We start from the raw sequence: 20513 nt of genomic DNA on the forward strand, positions 1-20513 counted from the left end.
TTGCTCTGTCCGCACCGCTTCGCTCACTGCGCCCGAGGCTGCCCCAGCATTCTCACCCAGCATTCACTCAGAGGCCACCACGTTGCTTCTTCCTCTAATTTCCCACGTGCTGTGAATCCCTTCGGACCTAATCCAACCTCCCTCCAAGCTGCTTTCCCAAGAAGCGAACTCTGCTTTCTCAAAGCTCCTTCTTGCACAACTTGTGCCCATACCACAAATTTGACACGTTTGCCACTATCCTAGGTTACTCTTAGTATGTATGTGTTCAGTTGTATGTATATTGTTATTTAGATTGTAACTTCTTATATGCATATCTCTGTACATATATTTACATATGCACCTGACTAAATGTCTTTTCTCCTACATATATACAGTGTGTAATGCATATCTGATACGCTTTGTGTATACACAAACAGGTGCACATGCACGCAATAAAAACACATATCAGTTCTAATACATCACGCAAAAAGCTCTGTGAAATGTCGAGTAGCAAAATATGTTCAAGATTTTTTTCCTTAGCCTCATTTCAGTAGTTCAGTCATAAATAATTATTTATATGGTGAAGCAGGTAGTCCACAATTAAGTGTTCATGAAATTACTTCCTTTACCAAGTGTTTTCTGAAATGGCACTCCTGTTGGTCTTTCCCTAAGATACCCCACAAACACATTTTAGTTACTAGATTCCAGCTAAGAAAATAAGCAGGTTTTCAATCAAGATTCTTAGAAGTATGTCTCCCACTGATGAATAAATTACTAGAGAGGACAATAACAATTAAATTCCCCACCGTGTACAGAAGTTACTAGAAGAATGATTTAAATTACTGGTAAAAGATTTTGTATGAAAAGTTCTGTAAACACAAGGCAGAGATGATCTAGATGGTGTGTTTTTAATAATTAGGTGTACATTATTTATTTTTCATAATATATGCATATACACATTTTCCCAGTATGCTTATTATTCTAAACCAAGCGAAAATCAGACTTAAAAATTCAAACAAATGAAAGCCTTTGTGTTAAAGAAGGTAACACTAAAGGAGGCACAGGAATGTGCTGGCATATAGCAGGCCTGAGGCTGTCATATCATTTTTGATGTAGAACAGATGAAATACATTTGACCACAATGCCAGGGAACCTACCACTTATCTTTTAAATATGTTTCTACATCTACAAAGCACTAAAGGAAGCTGATTATTTAAATGATAGAACTAATGTAATTGTTATGTAAATGTTATATCTAATTATCTAAATTATAACCAAAAAGAGAAAATTAAAATAATATTTTTTATATATTTGAGAAAAACTGAAGCAATGTAGTACATGGAGAAATCCTAAGTGTAATGAAAATAAAAATGTCTATTACAGAAAACTTATTTTATAATAATAAAGGTATGACAAAGAGAGTAACATTTTTTAAATATTTAACAATTGCATTTCCAGGTATGAAAGATAAATTTTAATCACAAATTGGGCTAGTTCTCACTATAGATGGCACGTAAAAGGTGATTACTGCAACTCCCTATATGACTATAGGGAGAGATATGAGGCCAGACAGAGGAATGTAAATTGACAACCGGATTCTGACACAAGAATAGGTAGCCTGAAAGAGATCTCAACCTTCCTGTTGTAAAATTATGCTACCATGTTTTCCTCTTCTTACCACTGGGAGTTGTGGAAGAGTCAAATGAAATAATTTAGAGTGTTTTATACATGTAACATAATTGTTTTTGTCATGGACAATTTTATATGTCTCAGTTTGTTGACATGACACAGCAGAAGTGTCCCCTGACCCTTGTTCCTCTCTCTTTTCCCTGGAAATACATTTTTTTGTCTTTCAGTGATTACTATCCTGGGCCCAGGGGATAAGACAGGTAATCACAGGCCCTGCTTTCAAGACCTCTCCAACTGGTGGGAAAGGCAGAGAAGGCAAGTTATTCACTAGAACTTACACTCTGCTTTCCAGAGTGAGGCACTGCCCAGGGAGGGGGCTGCCTAGACAGAGCTACATTTCCCAGCCCCTCTTGCACTCAGGTTTGGCCCAGTGCAGGGCCAGCACTAGGGTGAGGCAAAATTTAAGGATGCACTTACTCTCGCAGGGTCTTGTTAGCTCTGACTTATACAAACCTGAGAGAATGTGCAGCCTTAAATACCATGCCTCAGGTGGCTCACCTGCCTGACCTGAGATTAGTTCTCACCAATAGAATGTGAGAAATGATATATGTGACTTTTGACCAGAGTGTTTAAAAAGTGGGTTGCCTGTCCACTGTCTGTATGGTAAATGTGTGCTTAACTTTTAAGAAATTGCCAAGCTGTTTTCCACAAAGGCTGTACCATTTTACATCCCCTCCAGTAGTGTAATAAGTTCCAGTTTCTCTACATGTCTATGGACACTTGGTACAGTCTTTTTAATGTCGCCTTTCTAGTAGGTGTGCTGTGGTATCTCACTGTGGTTTTAATTTGCAGTTCCCTAGTGACTGATGCTATTCACACTCCTTGCATTGGATTTTTCAAGGCCACTAATTAGGACCTCACCAGTCACTTTTCTGATGTTAGTCTAAACATTATATTTGCTACTTCTAAGAAGACTGTGTGTTTTCTTTTTTAAATTCATTTTTAGTATTGACTCCTAGATCCCTTTTAGGAGGACTGCTTCGCTAAGGGCTTCCTCTATCGTGAATACTGTTTCTTCCTCTCCCTAATCACTGGACTCTTTACGGTGTACCGTGATGTTATTTTGTCTGCATCAGGTTTTAGGTTCAGCTTCCAGAGCATTCTAAGCAGCAGTATTCTGGTGAGAAGGGTACACTATGGGTTCTGTCCTTGTGGGCAGCGGTACAGCAGCAGGCAAAATGCCACTCTCCCAGCAAAGCGCCAAAAGGAAACCATTTTTGTTTGCACATCTCTTTAAATTTTCCTAAACTCTATGGCACAGAGAATCATCCCATCTACTTAGTGCCTTCTCATATTCTGAAGCAAGGGAGAATGGGCACACTGTCCTTTATATCATCTGTGACAACACCTTTTCTTTCACAACTAATAGACTCCATTTTTTACCTCTTCTTCTCTGGGTCATAATTTCAATGATTTACCCATTTATTTGGTCAGTTAAACATTAACCAGGTCTTTGTTTTATTTAGCAAATTCACTAATTTTTTGCCTCATTTTTGTTTCAATTTTCATATGGCAGTAGTTCTTTGAGTATTTTCCACCAAAGGTATACTTTGTAAAAACTCTCAAGTTGCATTTCTAAATTGTCTTACATTTGCTTCTCTTGAGAGTTTGAGGATTATCACATTTTCTCTTTGCAATTCTGTCATCAAGTTTGAAAACCATATTCTAGTTTCCAATGTTGCAGAAGAAAAGCTCACAGCTGGTATGATTCCATTTTCTATTGTAATATGCTCCTTTATTCTTACAATGTTCTTAGAATTCAGAAAATACTCTGCAAGAATTATTCGTTTCTTCATTAATCCTTTTTAATCCATTAATAAGATTTTTTACTCTCACAGGTGATCTCAAGCATTTCTCCTGTATTCTTTGATTAATGAATGCTTCCCAATCTTTGCTTTCTTGCATTAATTTTCCATGGTGTATCCTCCAGTATCCATCTTTTCAATTAATAACAAAAGATTTCATATTAAATATTTATGCACTTATTTTTGTGTGAAGGCAAGGCCATACCCTGAAGTTAACTTTAGTTTGTCATTTGTTCAACCTAATTTACAGGTTTAATTAATTATTCTTTGTTTGTGACACACTGTAATCTCTGGCTATACTAGGAAGACCCCCTCCCCTCACTGAATTTATTTTACTTTTTGTCCTAATTCCCCACATGTATTCCTTCACCACTTATATGACTAGTCTAAAGCCTTTTGTGCCTTTCCTTTTTATTATTCTATGTCCTCATAAAACATTACATTGTTTTTATGTATTGTTTTTGTATATATTTAACTTGCATAAATTGCATACGTGCATTTAACTTGCATACGTGCCTCAGACCATTCTTTCTTCCAAAAGGATTATTTTTTATATTTGTGTTATTTTGTGTGCTTCTAGTAAGTGCTTCAGAAATGTGTATCTACGACACTGCATTATCACCAACACCAGAGACAGATACTAGGATTGCCTACAACTTCCTGCTTCTAAGGAAAGGCTGTAATGAAATCCTCTGTTGGTCACAAAGTATGCATATGCCTGATTTATTACACTCAGTTCTGGCAGATAATTCTCCAGAATGACTTTTCTAGTCTACCTCCCCAGTAGGATACCATGAGGATTCCTACAATCCAACATCTCTTCCAACATTTAGTGTTGTTCTGATTTATAATGTTTACCTACCTGATAGATGGAAAGTAATAGGTCATTCACACTTTAATTTGCAGGGTTTTTTTTAAGTGAGTATGAATTTAAGTATCCTTTCAGCACTGTTAGTGATTTGGTTTTCCACTCTATGAACTGCCCATTTGTATCATTGGTTCATTTTTCTACTCAGTTTCCTCCTTTCTTCTGAAGGATATGTCAAAAAAATTAATGTATGAAAGGAAAATAACCTATATAAAATAAAATGTACACCTAAAATATATGTACATACAAGATGAAAAATTTAAGAGAACAGCTGTACAACACGTCATGGCAAGCCTCCTAAGGAGAAAAAAAAAAAAAGAATATGTATGGGGTGGGGGAGCGATTTCATTTAAAAAGTGAAATTCCAAGTCAGAAGGAAACTCCAATATTTAGGCATGTGAAAATTATTAGTTCTAGTTTGTTATCTGAATAAATGACCTCACCGCAAAATTATTTGCTAGAGGGGAAAAAAAAATCAAATTAAAAGGAAATCTGCATATGACACCTCAGGTTATAGAAAATGTTTTAGTGGCTATTTGTACCTTTTAGGTTTAAATTTCCTTCTAACCAAAAATCCAACAACTGGATTTTATCTGGTATATTCAAAAGTTATTAATACTATCCTCTCCAAAAAAAAAAAAAAAAAAAAAAAAGTGAAATTTTAACAATCAATGTCAACAAAACAAAGAGCAGCCATTCTGAATTCTACTTTTTGCACTTTCCCATTTCCTTTCATTTGATTTTGTGCCTCTTCTTCAGGAGAAATTACTCTTTTTTAAAGCATCTGAATGATCTTGCTTTCTTCTTTTTAACTAAGGAACTTCCTTGTAAACAAGCACTCAAATAGGAAAGAAGTATGTGGGCTACAGGTAATATGCTGTATCCATTGAACACTTACAAACTGACACTTATTTGGAGTCGGACAGTCCAGGTTTCATGAAACATGGGGTATCTGCACATTAATGTCCCTAAACCAGTCCCTCCACTTATGAAATGTGAATTGAAAACACTTATTTCAGCTACATTATTTTGGCAGTAAGATAATTAACACAAGGTGTATTTCATATTGCCTCCCTTCTCAAATTTTTGAATCCTCCCTTTTTTCCTCCTTTTCAACCACCTGCTTCCTATGCTACAGAAGTTGAAAATCATCAAACACTAACACAAGACGATAGATGCACTTCTTGCTCCCATGTTCGCTGCGGCATGGCTTAACCACAGCCAAGACATGGGTGTAACCTGTGTCCGCCAATGGGAAAATACAAGGTGGTATATATATATATATATATATATATATATATATATATATATATACATACATACATGATGGAACGTTATTCATTCATTAAAAACAAAAAAGGAAATCCTGCCATTTTCAACAGCAAGGATGGTCCTTGAGGGTATTATGCTAAGTGAAATAAATCAGACAAAAAAAGACAAATAAATGTTATAATTTGTATCTTTTTTTTTCTCTCCTCTTTATGTCATGGTCCTTTTCCCTCTGGCTGCCTTGAGATTTTTGTCTTATTAGTTTGAATATCATATGTCTAGGGTATGTATGTGTTGTTTGTTCATGTTTTTGTATTATTCAGTTTGGTGTTTCCTGAGCTTCTTGGATCGGTTTCATGGCTGTCAATTGCGGAAATTTATTGACCATTATAACTTCAAACATTGGTTCTGCCAGTTTTCTTTCTGGAAATATATATGTATATTAGGTTGTTTGATATTCTCTCATAACTCCTGAATGCTCTATTTTTTTTTCTTCACTTTGTACTTCAATTTGGGAAATTCCTTCAGATTGCTTTTTAAATTCACTGATTCTACCTTTGACTGTTTCAAGTCTACAAATAACCCCTCTCAAGCCACACTTCCACTCTCTTGCTGTGTTTCTGGTATCCTAGCATTTTCTTTCATATTACCTTAAATTTCTTATCTCTATGATGAACCTACCCGGCTGATCATGTGTGTTGTCCACTTTTTAACTAAATAATGTATATATATTAATAATAGTTATTTTGGGGCATCTGGGTGACTCAGTTGGTTAAGCACCTTTTGGTTTCAGCTCAGATCATGGTTGCAGAGTTTGTGAGTTTGAGCCCTCTATCTGGCTCGAACCGGCAGTGTGGAGCCTGCTTGGGATTCTCTGTCTCCTTTCTCTGTCCCTCACTCACTCACACACACACACACACACACACACACACACACACACACATATGCTCTTTCTCTCAAAATGAATAACTAAACTTAAAAAAATAATACTTATTTTAACTTCTGTTTAATTCCATCATCTATGTTACATCTAGGTGTGGCTGTAAATTGTTTTACCTCTTAACAGTCTTTTCTCTTGATTTTTCACATGCCTTTCTTGCTTGTTGAAAGTAAGATATTTTGTATAGGGAAATAGAAACTAATTTAAAAAAATAAAATTTGAGATTCCTTATGCATAAACTGTGACCTGAGGAATATATTTAACCTTGCTAAGCCTTATTTTATCAGTGTAGAATATGGCCATAATACTAACCATACCAAAAGAGTGTTCACATTAAAATTTTAAAAATCAGACATTGTAGGGGTACCAGGGTGGCTCAATTAAGTGTCCAACTCTTGATTTCGGTTCAGGTCATGATCTCATGGTTTGGGAGTTCGAGCCCCATGTCAGGCTCTGCACAATGAGCACGGGGCCTACGTGGGATTCTCTTGCTCACTCACCCTCCGCTCCTCTCCCACTCATTCCTCAAAATAAACTTTAAAAAAGTATACTAAAAATAAAAAATAAAAATCAGATATTATAAAGTCCTTAAAATTATACCTAATATAAATTTGCAATAGATTTTACCACCAGTATTATTATTAGCTGGTTTCATTATTACATGAAAGATAGTACTTGTCAGATTGTGGATATCACATGTATTACAAAACTAATAGTCTCTGTAAAGCATGAGAACTTACTTTTAAATTATTCATGACCATGACCTGTACTAAATTTTTTCCCTAGAAAACAATTCTATGTGTATTACCAAAGGCACATTGCATCAGGTGGAAATAAACAGGCAAAGACGACTTTATTCAAGACTATTGCAATTGGGGAGAGACTGAATCCAACTCTGTTGAAAAAAAGGCAGGGAAGTTTTTGAGTGTTGAGTAAGCTAGTAGAAAAGTACTGGAGAATATTTGTGGGGAAGTTAGTCAATGTGACCAAGTCATTTGTGTTTGCTAGTTAGTGCTTATGACAGATTCCTATCTTTTCACAGAGACTAGGAGATAGGGCCTTACCTTTCCTGATGATTACATTTCAAAAAGATGGTTCTCAGGTCTCTGTGAAAGATACCCCTAGGTTGTAGTGCTTCCTCAAAGGAGCAGGGAAAGCATTTATAATCGAAAACTTTCTAAAGTAAATGCTCTAAGGAAAGGGAAGTAAGGAACCTACAGTCAGGAAGAAACCTGCCTAAAGTTTAGACAAGCTGAGGGGAACATTAAGGCCAACTTTGTCAGTATTAAATCCAGGGATATATCCCAACTACTCCACTATTCAAAATATTGTTTTTGCTTAAGTTACATTTAGGCTCCTGAGATGAGAGCCATGATAATTATATTACTGTGTAAATAACAATCCCCAAACTCAGTGCCTTAAAACAACAACTTATTCTTGCACATGAGTTAGCTGATTGAGACTGGATCGAAGCTGTGAGTTTTACTGAAAATTGGGTCCAGGCTAACGAGGCAGTATCTACCCAGGAGAAGGTCTTCCACATGTTATTGATGGAAGTGTGAAGATTAGCTCCCTGTGCACGCACAAATCAAGTTTCTACTTATGCTAATGTCTCCCTAAATTCCCTTTAAACAAAGCAAGTAATGGGACTGATCTCAAAGTCAAGGATCCCAGAAGTATAGTAGGACCACAGAGGGGGGAGTGAGGTGATGATTTGCTGTACAGTAACCTAAAGTAGTATAAGAAGTTTCTCAGCTTCCCCATGTTTATCTCTGGCCAGATCCTTTTAGAAGATATAGTTATGATGGCTTCCCACATTTCCACATTTATGGTTTGATCCATTTGTTTTCATTCCTATTTATTAATCTCTCAGCATGTGACAGGTATTGCTTTCGAGGGTGAGCATACAATGGTAAGCAAAAACAGACATGGCCTATGCCCTTATAAAGAACACCACTCAGTAGATGCTACAGACTATGTTTATGCTTCCCAGAATTCATGTACTGAAAATCCCCAATGTGAGGGTATTTGGAGTGGGGGCCTTTGGGAGGTCATTAGGTTGTGAGGGTCCTCCTCATGAATGAGATTAGTGCCTCTATAATAGAGACTTCAGAGAGACCCTTTTCCCCATTTACCATGTGAGGACACAGCAAAAAGACAGCTTTGGGCCCTCACCAGATAGAGAATTTGCTGGAACTTTGATCTTGCATTTCTCAGCCTCTTGAACTGTGAGAAATAAATTTCTGTTGTTTATAAGCCACCCAGTCTATGGTATTTCTATTATGGTATCCCAGACTAAGACAGTGGGAAAAACACAAAAAAATATACATAAATTCTTAAAATTTTGACTGTGAATGACATCATGACAGAGCAACCTCTGGTGCCATGAGAGATTTTAATGCAAGAATTTAACCTACTCAGAGATCTAAAGAATCTTTCTGAAGTGATCATTTAACTGAGACCTTAAATTCTAGGGGGACATAGGGTGAAGAGATCATTGCAAAGACATGGAGAAAAATAAGTGCTCTAGATAGAAGAAATAATACATGCAAACGCCAAGCACTATACTTTATAGGAACTGAGAGTAGTACGTGAAACTGGGGAAGAGATGTAAAAGCAGGATTCTGGTTTGGACAAGTGCTGCCTAACAAAACTATCATGGCAGAAATTTTTGTGGTTTTAAATTTTCTCATAGCTACATTAAAAAGGTAAAAAAGAGGGGCACCTGGATGGCTCATTTAAGCATCGACTTCGAGTCAGGTCATGATCTCTCAGTTTGTGAGTTGGAGCCCCACATCAGGCTCTGTGCTGACAGCTCAGAGCCTGGAGCCTGCTTCGCGGATTCTATATGTCCCTCTCCCTCCCTCCCTCCCTCTCTCTCTAAAATAAACATTAAAGAAAGTTTTTTAAAGGTAAAAAAGAATCAGATATAATAAATTTTAATAATATATCTAAATGAATATTTCTAACATATTACCTTTATAACACATAATCAATATAAAAAATATTAGTGGTATATTTAATAATGCTTTATATTTTCATGTCAAGTCTTGGAAATTCAGTATTTTACATTTACAGCATATCTCAATTTGGACTAGTTCTGATAGGGAAAAATCTGATATACGATGGCCAACAGGACTGATAAGGGAATTTTCAGTCCCTGCCTGAAGACTTCCCTTCCAGGTTCTTCTTCCCACCCTGCTTGCCTCGGGTGCAAAATTACTAATTGAGGAAGGTGGGAGTAACGGACTGTAAATTGTCCCCTCTGTTGATGCTCTGGGCTCAGGACTGTAAATTGTCCCCTCTGTTGATGCTCTGGGCTCAGACCGCTGGAGAATGATCTCCTCTGAGCCCACCGGTGTAAAATAAACCTTCTGCCTTCCAAGATCTCTGAGTGCCGCTTGGTTCTTCTGCCGAACGATCCAGACCAGTTTCCGTAACAGTTCTATTTCAAACCAATATGGCTAGTGGCCACCAGACTAGACAGTGCTAGTCTAGACCATCAAGTAACTTTCAGGCAATTCTAAGGACAGTGACATATGTCCTAGCAACATTGGCATAACACTGAATATTTTAAGTATAGTGTATGTGGAGTACAGGGATGGAAGTAGCATGATTAAATCTTAAACAGATCACTAGCTTCAGTGAGGACAGACAGAAGCAAACAGTTTTGAGAGATACATACATGGTAAACCTGACCTATGAGGGATTAAACATCAGGATGCAGTAAATAACCCTTAATTTCCTGAACCGTTTAACAAAAATAAATGAAGATGGTCATGGGAAGAAGATGGAAATAAGTTCAATATCTGACATGCTGAGTTTTGATTACTTTTAAAACATTTAAAATGAGAGAGAAAAAAATTAGTGGCTGGCTATACCAGTTTTAGAAGAGAAACAGTGGGCTGGAGAAATAATTTTATAAGTCACTTCTCAGTGATTGGCAAAGCCACAGGCATGCATCAACTAGCCTAAGGAAAAAGTATAGAGTAAGAACAAAGGAAAAGTTGACTTTAAAAAGAGCTTAAGTGTTTTATATTGTTTTCTTGTCTTCAGCTGCTTAACTAGAAGCATTTTCTTGAATTAGCATTCTCATTAAATCTCCTAGGGTAGAAGCACATAATTCTGAAATGGGGAAAAGAATGAAGGACTCTGAAATGCCATTCTGTTCCCTTCCTTAATGGGGAAAGACGGAACGTTCAGCATATGGCTGCACCCTCCACTTCCTTCAAGAGTGATTGCTTATAACTAGTCTCAAAATGTTCTCAAACAAATACAGAATAAATCTCTCGGCTAAGTGCTTTTTGTAGGCCAGGTTAGAAAGAACAGAAAATACAAAACGATTGAAAATAATGGGATTAAGAAGGAAAATGATAGCTTTTATGAGTATTAATACTGAAGTGTGAATGGGGATATTTCTGCTTTTATATTTTGGCAAAATGCAAGTGAATAAAACTCAGGCTACTTAATTTCCATAAATTTCAGCCAATGTGATTCGTTTCTTCTTTGAAAATTATAAACTCCAATATGCCTTAAAAAGATGGATAAATCTAGAGGAGATGATAAGGGGCAAGACTGATGTCCAGACCCCTAGGCTACCTTCCTGGAGGTACCCCATAAAAGATTTCATCTTGCCATGAGGATGATTTGGGGAAATACGGGCCATGAGACTATGCTCTCCAAACTCAGTTGTGGCATTTTCCCCAACCACCAACCACCATTGTGGACCCTCCACTTTTTGTAGGTGATTGTTTTCTGTTATCATTCAGATTGCTTCAGATAAAAATGACAGAACACCTGACCTAAGGCAGCTTATCAATAATGGGAATATATTATTTCACTTAACCGAAAATTCTGGCAACAGGATTGGCTTTAAATACAGTCTGATCACTGGCTCAAAAATATCATCAGGATGTGATTTTTCTCAGTTTCGTATCATGGATACCCCGTTTTCAGATCTGCTCTCTCTAAATGGGTGAAATGTTATTGCAGAGACTTCCTGTCATCTTGGCTTCATTTTCACAGGAAGGAGTTAAGCTTTTCCCAGAAACATGGTGATAAGACTGCTGGCCAGTGCAGAGAGCCCCTTGGCATTTGAAATTTACAGAGGAACTGTTAAGACTCATTTCATTTTCATTCTCTGTTTCACAAAATCTTACCCTTTTGTACTTAATAATACTATAAAAATATATAAGGGGAATGACTTTATGACCTGTGCTATAAACATACTGGCTTATTAAAATACCTTCATTTGTTTCTTTAAGCATGGTACAGGCTAAAGGAAATTAACATTTTATCATTATAAATCTATCACTGTGAGGTATGTGAGGTGTGGTCAAAAGTTAATGACACTATTATTCAGATGTGCAAAGAAAATGTAGCATGTCTTCCATAACTGCTCATCTTTTTCCCACAACTCTCTACCATTAGAAAAAAAAAAAAACTTAAGCTCCCCAATTAATATTATCCCAGCATCTTCACACTTAAGTAATCTATGCTATGAGTCAGCCAGTTCAGTCTTTTATTTTTTTATATCTCCCTCATCTGCTTAGACATGGCATCTGAATGCACGGGAAGAAGGTCGCTATATAATCTCAAGCAGTGCGAAAAAGTAGGTGTTGAATTCTTGAGTGTTTTCTGGAATTTCAATGACCTGTTGAAAGATCGTCCTTGTCTAGTTCCACAAATAGTAACAGTAAGGCATTATGGTCCTACAGTGCATGCCGCTTTAAATAAGGGTTAAGATCACTCCGAGAGAGTCCATACCGCATAGCATTTACTTCCAGTCACAAAGCCAGGCAAGCAAGGCCGCCTCCTTGTCCAGATTCCAGCCACTCTGTAGCTGCTTAATGGCCATGTAGAAATTCTGCACCTTGCGTCCAACACACGCTGTCACAGGAAAGCAGGAAAACCATCTCGGTCTTACCTATCTGGATACCACTCAAATTGACAAAGGACACATATCTCCCAGAATTCTACAGAGAGCAGTCATAACCCCCCTTTTTTTTTTTCAGATTTCCCTTCAAGTTACTAACAGTCCTCACTTCCCATCCCCCATTCAAAGAACTTTGGATTAGGGCTGTGTCTTACGCATCTCTTTGCCTGCTTTGCCTCAAAATGGCTATTTTATCCCTTCCCTGAAACTACCTAGCTAGAAGGCAATGAGCTCTTCACATATTACTTCTCAAGAATTCCTAACAGATCATATGTTCCATTTTCCTTGGTCATGTTCAATCTTAAGGGTGGTGGAGCCATCCTTTCCAAAGTGAAAGAAACATATAATTACTCCATGTGATCTTCTTCTTAATCAAAAGAAAAAAATCCTTTCTTTCTCAAGGCTGTATCTCAACAGAATTTTCACAAAAATGATAATAAAAGAACAGCTCCATTGTTCTTCAGATTAACAAAGTCAGATGGTTTATACATATACATACACATATACACATCATATATATCATAATGAAATATATATTATAAATATTACACATAAATATTATGTGTATATAAGTCCTTATATATTCATATATATATATATATATATATATATATATATATATATATATTCATACAAATACACACACACATTCATTTAATGCTCTTAACGTCCTTTGGAGTTACTATTCTAATTTTATACATAAGAATCACAGAAAAACACAGGGAGTTTGAGAATCTCGCCCAAGTTCCCCAACAGTTGACATAAAATTGGAATTCTGAAACTTAAAACTAAAGCTATTAGTTTCAAAGTTGACTCCTCCTCTAAACTGCAAAATTTATACAATGACTTTTCCTCCTAACACCATGTGGAAGTTTTTAGGACACCCTAGCTAGGAATGAAATGTGACCCAGGGTACAGAGAAGTGGTTATGGTTGAACTTTGCAGACTCATGTGGAGACTTCAGGGGGTTGATGGCTCTGAAATAGGTCCCATGCCTTACACTCAGAGAGGCCTGGGAAGCTTTATGACCTGGCCTGCATAACCAGGCAATGTGCTTAGAATTCTACTCAGACTACCTCCCAGTTAAATCTTTCTCCCTCTAAAGCCAGTGTTTTTCAAACTGATGTGTTTCTCAAACAACCTTCATGATTCTGTCATCTCTTTATTGGCATAAATTATTCAATTAATATTTTTACTTAAATAGCATTTGTATATTTGAACAAGTTTATTTTTAAGACAAATTAAATATCACTACCACCAAGGGAAAACTGGTAGCATTTACCATAAATAGAAGATAACCATAAATATAAATACAGAGAGAAGAATATTACATTTAAAAAGCATAAATTAAAAAAAAGTAATAATTTCTTTATAATGTATTTTTTCACTGAGAAGAATACAGCTGCTTATAATCAGCCATACATTTATATTTGTTTAGACTTCCTTAGTTTTATTAATAGTCCTGCATTACTAAGAATTTATTACCCTAAAATGTTGATCCTAACCAGAAATCTAACATAGAAAAATTGCTAGATTTAAGCCACAAATCTGATTCTTCAGTAATCTTCTCCTGCACTCACATTACCCCCACTTACAAAACCCCTCAAGTCTTTGCAACTCTGCACTGGAGCCTACTGGGTGCCTGAGTTCATGGCTGAAGTGAGGATCTTTCTCCTCCAAACAGGCATACCTCTCACTGCCCAGGCCACACAAAGACACCACAACATCCCACCTGGGAAGAACATTCTCTGGTTTTCTGGCCTGCTGTGCTCCATTTCTAAATGCTAGAGTAGGTTTAGAGGACAAATTCTTAGCTAGACGTGAAATACAGCACTAATTTGGGCCAGAGAATGGTATACGTAAGGTAAAGAGCCCCAGTGCTTTATTGTGACAATCATTTCACAATATATACGTGTATCAAATCATGTTGTACACTTTAAACTTACATAATGTTATATGTCAATTATACCTCAAAGATGGGGGGGGTGGAAAAACAGTATACTGAATAGCTAATAAAACTGAATTAGGATGTTTGTCATACTACCCAAATTACATGGTCTATTAGCAGTGTTGGTTATTCCAACTAAAACCTACTGAAGATTGTATACTTATGGACAATTAATGTTTTCTTTTGGAAATGTATGTATGCATATTTGTACAATTAAATTGATTCCACTTAAACTGGGGAGAATGTTTACTCTCTACTTCACAGTAGTGGCATCACAGATGTTAAAGGGAACTGAACCTGGCATAACAAAGCCCCACCCTGGAATGTTCTTTTGGTCATGGAGTGTTATACCTCACTGGGGATTGTCCAACTATGGCCAATGTTCCCTCACAGAGCCTCCAACATCCTTCTTCCTACTCTGCACTCCATTACCAAAGAGTAAGATGAACTGAGCCATTCTGACCTTCAAGTACTTAAAATTGGTTGCTGAGAAGAGGAACCAATTGTACCCCAATTGTAAAATGGATTGTACCCCAAGGCCAAAAGCTGAGGATAGGGTTTTTCTCCTGGATCAAGTGAAGATGAAAACTTGAGGAAAAATGAGCTTTCACTAGCAGATGCCTATGAGCGATACAACCTATGAATGGCTAACATGCTTTCCGCTTGAACTACTCTTATGTAATATACACTCCAAACAAAGTCTTCCCCTTTTGGGTTATGTTAATTGTCCCCCAAGTTTTCAGTAAAACTGAAGACACTTGAGACACTGTAAAGAATTAAGTCTTTCAAAACAAATGTGGCTTGGCCCATATTCAATCACCTGCCAATGCGTTCATGGAGAAACAAAGATTTCAGTCTAAAGTCCAACATAAGTCAAGAGGAGGAGAACTGGGATGGGTGGAAAATGGCCTGTGATATCAAACTGTAGTTGTCCAGGGCTCAAATGCTGCCCACATTTTCCATCTACAAAGGGTGAAAGGACCCACAAGGAGAAGGGAGTTGTTGGAATGACAAGGGAGATACCATGATAGTGCTAAATAATCCACCTTTTAAGTTTAGAGTGCTATATAGCTGCTTTGGGGGTTTTTTTCGTTTGTTTTTTTTTTGTTTTGTTTTTTGTTTTTTGTTTGTTTGTTTTTTCCCAGAAACAAATTAGGATGTCCGTTCTCTTTCAGGTCAAACAGGTTAACTGTTACATAGTAATACATAGGAGTAACTATTACTCCCTGCGTCTAAGTTGATAAATTCTATTTGGCCTTTATATCTTGCTAAACAAGGAACAAATTTGTGTGGACTGCAGCAAAATATACTTGAGGCTAACTTCTATGAGGTTGATAATTTATAAAAGAAATCCTTCAAACATATTCAAAATTATCAGACATTTTAACGACTGACTGAATTCTTAGAAATCTGAGACATTCAAACTTCTGCATCACAGGAAAAGAGTAGAAGTAACCTATTGATGAATTTTTTAAATAAACTTTTGATTTGGTATTTAGAATACATTTATTTTTATCACACTTTAGTGAGAAAGTAACCCAATATCACTTTAATGAATTTGTGGCTATAATTATAAATATATGCTATTTACAAACTATAAATTTAATATGTATGATGCAATATAAATGTAATATGGGAATTCAATTTTCAGTGTAATTTTATTTGGATAGTACAGTAACAACTAAATTCCTGAGATATCAACAGAGCAAAACATTCCAGCAGGCATTTTACTGTTCTTAGCTTTCAGCTGTTGGGAGTTTAAATGAGTAGCAAGTGAACTGTGAATAAATTTTTAATAAACTTTTCATTTAGAATTAATACTGAATTTGCTTGAGTAAAATAACAGAGATTCAGTATAATGCAAAGAACTTCATAAAGAGTCTCACTCTTTTATTAGCAGTACATAAAAATATGCATCAAGATATCTATGCAGACAAAACAACCCATGTTCCCCCTCGTGATCTGCCCCTGCCCACCCACAACCATAAGACTGTCTGAGCAACAAAATCTGCTTGGCTCACCTCACTGCCACCAACAAGACTTCTGTGTTGTGAAGTATCAAACAAATCTATTCTCTGAGACCAAGAAGGCAAGGCCAAAGCAACTTCGAAACTGAATTTGGAAAGAAAGCAAGGCCCCCAGAGGAGAGAGAACATATATGAACTTTTTAAACTTCTGGCATGGTCAGGAAGAAAAAAAGCTACCACCAGGGTATCATAGAAGGAAGAAAGATTAATTAACAAATGTATAAAGGCCAAGTTTAGGATAGAGTCACAGTTTAAAATTCTCAAGAGCCCAGACATAACGGAGGTATCCACAGTTATTCACCAGCTCTTTCCCAGTGTTTCACTAACGCTCATGAGAAATACCGGAGGCAGAAGACCTAAGAGTGCCATCCTCATTCCCTGGAACAAAAACACAAAGCTCCCCAAACTATATCCTTCTTGCATACAAAGCAGTAACAGTAAGCTACTGGGGGAAAGGCAGGAAAACTCATGGGCTGTGGTCCCAGAGAATAATCTACTACCTCCTGGGGAGGAGTTTCAACAAAAGTTTCCTGGTGCTGGTGAAGCAGGCAGCAGATCCAGGCAAAGAACCACTGCTGCTGAGCAAACATTAAAACAAAAGTTGTCTGCTGCAGGAGGGGGTGGGGGGGGGGGGAATGTATATTTGCAAATACATCTGAGCAAAAGGATCTTCCTAAGAATATAAAAAAAGCTCTGACAATTCAATTCAATAATAATAAGACCATCCATCCAATTAAAATAGTGGTCAAAAATATTTGAATACATATTTTATCAAAGAAGATACATGAGTGACAAGCACATGAAGAGATGAAGAGATGCTCATCATCATTAGTCATTAAGAAAATGCAAGATACACTATATGCCTCCTAGAAGGTTTTTTAAAAAGATTAACTGTATCAATACAAGGATTTTAGCAAGTGGAGATTCTATACTCTGCTGGTAGAAATTTAAAATGGTACCATTTGGAAAAGCTTTGCAATTTTTTTATAAAAGTAAACATAGAAGGTCCAATTCCATTCCAACATATTTATCTGTATAATGAAAATTTGTATCCACACAGAAAGGCCTGTATAGCAATGTTTATAGCTAATTTATTTCTAATTGCCCTAAACTGGAAATAATACATAGATCCATCAACTGGTCAATGTATAAACACATAGGAGTATATCTATCCCATAATACTTATTCAGCAATAAAGAGAACTACTGAATACATTCAAATATGTGCAAAATCTCAAAAGCATTGTGCTGAGTGGAAAGTGTTAGAAACCAAGTGCCACCTACCTGATAATTCCATTTATAAGACATTGAGGGAAAGGCAAAGCTTACAGGGACACAAGTCAGATCAGTAAGGGCTGAGAATACAGGAGTGCTTTGACCACAAAAGGGACATGAGAGGACATTTCATAGTGGGTGAGACATAGGTAACTGTGTAATTACTCCATACATTCATCAGATTTCATTAAACTGTACAGTTAAGAGAGAAAACGTTTTAGTTTATGTAAATTATTCCTCAATAAACCTGAAATCGAAAATTAGAAAAGCATCAGCATATGGGACCAGAACAGAGAAGATGTGTCAGGTATCACGAACAGCACAGACAAAAATCCAGAAGTGTGAAACCAAGGCACGTTATGATGCTTCAGCCCACCTAGTGTGGCTGGAGAATGCAGTGTGAAGGTGAGAACAGTGAGGGAGCTTAAAAAACTTGAGAATTCCAATATTGGCGGCCCTCAAATGCCACGTTAAGTAACTCGGGGACTTCTGTATTTGGCAACGGAGTTATAAGCAGTAAAGAAATATGAAATAATCCGTATTTCAGACCAGTCACTTAAGGCTGAAGCATGGGAATAAATTTAGGAAAACAATACTGAGTCACAAGTCAGTGTAAATTAGCGTTTGACTTCATCTTTGATGTTTGCTGACAACTTTCAGGTCTCACCTTTCTCTCTTCCCTCTTCCTCTTTTCACTCACATCTGGGCAAACTGGTGCCAGCAGAGGTATAAACCATGTGAGTAAGCCTGCACTCCTGCATGGAAACGCTGGCCCCAGCCCCACCCCCTCTAAGAACAATAAAATTAGGTCTCCTTTCCCTGCTCTCTGAAGCCATTTTTGTAGCACTTGGGAACCTGCCTCACTCTCCTTAGAAAGCCTCATTATGTGAGTTACAACCTTCTCATACCCTCTTGGCACATATTTCGTAGTTCCAGTCTCCACAGTCAAACCAAAGTTTGAGTTGGGGGGTTTGATTCTGCCCATCACGAGGGGACCAAAACCTAGTTAAGAGACCGTTGATGCATTCCCAGTGACTATAGTGGAAGAGGATGGGTAGGTAGAGGGCAGAGTTCAGAGATGCTGAAGAAGCAACACAGAGAAAGCAGCATGGGGTACAACAGAAACTTCCAAGAATGTCTTGGGCTGAGAACTCCAGGTTGAATATTATTTTATTTTCTGATACAATAGCAAAGGATGAGGAGCATGATGATATTTAATTAAGTCTGAGACATTCTGAGCTTCAGGGGCCCATGGGATCACTAAGGGGAGATATATAGGAGGTAACTGTATGTTACGGTCTATAACCAGTTAAGTCTGAACACTGTAGCAGCTGGCCCCTGCCCACCTCTCAGATCCCATCTGTGGCCAATCCACTCTTCAGTCACTTCCTTTCATCATCCCAGCTTGTTTCAGATCCTTATGGCCCTTTCGTACATGATGCCCTTGCTCATCTTCACACTCCTGTCCCTTGTCTTCCATCTCAGTTTAAATATAATCTCCTCGGGAAACTTTGTTATAACCTGTATTTTCTCTCATCATCCTTTTCATTTCCTTTAAAATATTTATCTTAATTTCTAGTTGCTTTGTTTTTACTTAAGCATCACAAGTTTAGCAATCATTGTCTAGTTTGGTTACTGTGGTATTCTCAGTGTGGACAGAAGGCCTACAACCACCTGGTAGGCTTTTGATAAATATTGGTCGATTGAATTAGTATTAATATTTGACACAGAGACTAGCTGATACAAGTAATGTAATAAATTTTCAATCAGATTTTTTGTATCATAAGATAAAAGAGGACTAATTTGTTTCTTTTAGATTAAGGTCCATTTTGATACTCAAAAGGTTTTATAAATCACATATATATAGAAATCCAATAATGTGATTATCCTTTAATTAATAATAAGTCCTGGTCTCATGGATATTAGTATGAAACCTTTAAAGAAATCAGTGTCAAGTCTCTTTAAAATTTAAGTTCAAATCCTTGGGCTATAACTCTCAGCCCAGGGCTATATATAAACTTGAAATCATCCACTTGCAACATTCTGAGACAAAAACTGACTTGGGAAGAATAATTCACACTTCTAACCTAACAACAAGATGAATCTGCTCTCCGAAAAGCAATCACAGTTTGGCCATAAAATAACGGTCATTTTTGAGGGTGCCTTTATTTTTTCATGTCTAATATTTCAAAATATATTGCTTTCCAAATAACAAAAATGCACTAATTATTTTATGATGCTTCATAACGTTTTATGCTTTCTTCCAGACACAAATCTAATTAGTACATATTCCTCAGGTCTAAAGTAAGAAACTTTATTAAACACTTTCAAACTTGTTCCTGAACTAGTAGAATAGCGAGCCAAGTGAATTTCAAATGACATTAAAAATAATCACAGCAAAAGGCTTGAGAAAAGATGACACAGTCAGTTTTAAATATGTATTTTCTTACCAAATGCTAATCACACTTGCAAAAGTTGTAGAAATGCTTATTTGGTATCATTACTTGCTTGAACTACTTACTACATTCTTGAAGGTAATTAGTCCTTCATAAAAATGACTTCCACATATTCTTCTATATTAAGAACAGGTGGAATATACTTTTATATCTAGAATTAAAATTTAAAGAGAAATCTCTCTATAATAGCTAAGAAACAGAGATGCAGCACAACTACTGTATTCCATAAATACATTGTTTTCATTTTTAAATGAGTACCCGAACAAGAAATAGCATAAGTAATCATTTAAAAAATCACGGTAGACTTCAATGGCTCAAAAGAG

This window comes from Panthera onca, chromosome F1 (assembly GCF_046562875.1).
Source record: "Panthera onca isolate mPanOnc1 chromosome F1, mPanOnc1 haplotype 2, whole genome shotgun sequence".
Lineage (NCBI taxonomy): Eukaryota > Metazoa > Chordata > Mammalia > Carnivora > Felidae > Panthera > Panthera onca.